The sequence below is a fragment of the Hylobates moloch genome, unplaced genomic scaffold (genome assembly GCF_009828535.3).
Source record: "Hylobates moloch isolate HMO894 unplaced genomic scaffold, HMol_V3 SCAFFOLD_11, whole genome shotgun sequence".
NCBI lineage: Eukaryota > Metazoa > Chordata > Mammalia > Primates > Hylobatidae > Hylobates > Hylobates moloch.
Genome location: NW_026652286.1, coordinates 82,645,497 through 82,647,953, shown reverse-complemented (window position 1 = coordinate 82,647,953; position 2,457 = coordinate 82,645,497). Strand labels below are relative to the sequence as shown.

General features: G+C 47.6%; 1 pseudogene; it reads right to left on the bottom strand.

Moving 5' to 3' along the window:
* Window positions 1-1,523: 1,523 nt before the first annotated feature.
* Window positions 1,524-2,157, bottom strand: LOC116477429 (DNA-directed RNA polymerases I, II, and III subunit RPABC1-like; annotated as a pseudogene).
* Between the last annotated feature and the right edge of the window lie 300 nt (window positions 2,158-2,457).

Below are 2,457 nucleotides of genomic sequence, written 5' to 3'. Positions count from 1 at the left end.
CTGTTCCAGAAGCATTTGTTTAAAAAAAAAATGACCCATTGAAAAAAAACCCCGAATGACCCATTGAATTGACTTGGTGCCTCATTCAAAAATCAATTCAGCATATCTATTATTGAACCCTCTTTTCTGTTCTACTGATTTATTTATCTATGCTTATGCCTATACCAAACTCGTAATTATTGTAGCTTTTTTTTTGAGATGGAATCTCACTATATTTCCCAGGCTGGAGTGCAGTGGCGCTTTCTGGGCTCACTGCAACCTCTACCTCTTGGGTTTAAGCGATTCTCCTGCCTCAGCCTCCCGAGTAGCTGGGATTACAGGTGCATGCCACCATATCCAGCTATTTTTTTTGTATTTTTAGTAGAGATGGATTTTTACCATGTTGGCCTGACTGGTCTCAAACTCCTGACCCCAAGTGATCTGCCCGCCTGGGCCTCCCAAAGTGCTGGGATTATAGGCATGAGCCATAGCACCCTGCCTATTGTAGCTTTTTAGTAAATCTTAAAATTAAGAAGGAATTTCTCAAAGTTGTTTCTAGTTCCTTTGCATTTCTATATAAATTTCAGACTCATCTTGCCAATTATTACAAAAAATTGACTGTAATTTTAATAGGGATTGTGTTGAATTTATATATCAATTTTAAAATAATGGACATCTTAACATTCCAGCTTTCAGAGAATTGTCCATAAACATTTATTTGTTCTTCATTAATTTCCTTTAGCAATGTTTTGCAGCTTTCAGTTAGAAATCAGAGACAGAGCAGGAGAGATAGAGATGGAGGGAAGGAGGGAGCAGAGAGAGAGAGAGAGAGAGAGAGACACTCACTGTGTTGTCTAGGCTGACCTCAAACTCCTGTGCTCAAGTCGTCCTCTAGGAGCTTGGGATTTCAGGTATGCACCACTGTGCCTGGATAAAATCTTACATATATACATATATTTTGGTGTTTATATCAAGCAAATTTATTTACTCAAAATGTCTTTAATGTTTGAAAACACCCAACCTCCTACAACAACCGAAAACTCTGCTGAGTTGGGATCTCGCACCGTGGTGGCTTGAGAGCGTGCATGATTGTGAATGGAGTAAGGAGCCAAGGGTGGGTGGGGGCCACCACGCATCAGGGCCACCGAGGGAGGGAAGACGAGGGGTGGGAGGCTGAGAGCCCGGGAGGAAGCAGTGGCTGATGGGAGACATGGACCCCAAACCCCCAACAGAGTGGACCCAGCACAGTCTGGGCGAGGACGCCAGGCACCAGCTGCCCCCAGGTGACCTCCCTGTGGGGGTCTTGTCCCTCCTGAGGCCGGATCTCGCATAAATACACCGGTGAATGGGACGGGCCAGGCCATGGGAAGCCTCACCCCAGGATGGGAGCACTTGAGTGGAGGCTGCCTGCCTTGGGGAGTCCAGAGGAGCAGCAGCTGGGAGAGAGCTGGGGGACTGGACTCCGGCAAGGCAGGGGCATCCGTCCTGCAGGTGACGGGGGTCACTGTCAGTGTGTCTGCCTCTAGGGGCTGTCAGGGAGGGGGCTACTGCACCAGCCCGTAGGTGAGGTACCTGCCCGCCATCTCGCCGGGCCGGATGATCTTCATTACCTGCCCAGGCTTTATCCCCAAGTAGCGCGCCACGGCATCCCCCGCCTGGTTCCTGGGCAGCTGGCTCTCTCGGAGCTTATATTGGGCCAACAGCACTGTCACCTCCTCCTTGGTCATGACAACGTACTCAGGGACTAGCTCGTGCTCTGTGATGTTGATGAGCAACTTCTGCTGCAGAAACTGCTCTAGGATGTACTTGGGAGCCATGTTGACCAGGCACTACTTGGCGGAGGGCGTCATGCCCTGATGCACCACGATGAGGACCCGCGTGATGTTCTCCTGCTGCATGCACTGGCAATACACGTTGAGGGTCTTGATGCCCACCTTGGGCTCCTCTGGAAAGAACACAAACATCTCGTTGGTGGGGTCATTGTTGTGGGTCACCAGCACGGTGAGGTCTGTACGCCGTGGCTGCCCCTCACTTGGCTTGTCCCCAGACTGGGCTTTGAACTCCTTCAGTGTCTGGTCAAGCTCGTCCTAGGTTACTAGGTAGCCACGGTCATGGCACAGCTGCATGACGGTCTTGCGGATTTTCCAGAGCCAGTACGTGTCCTCCTCGTCATCCATGGATGCCCTAAAATCTTGCATATTTTTCACTGGATGCCTTTTTAGGGATTTGATATTTTTTAATGGTATTTTTAAAAAGCTTTATTTTCCAGCTGTTTGCTGGTGGCAAATAGGACAATAATTAGACTTTTTGTATGCTCCAAGAATTCTGATTTCACTTATTAATCCTAGTGTTTGTTTTGGGTAGATTCAATAGGATTTTAATAATCATAGTGTCTATAAATAACAATAGTTTTGCTTCTTCCTTTCCAATACTTATGCATTTTATCTTATGTTCTTGCTTTATTACATTGGCTAGGAC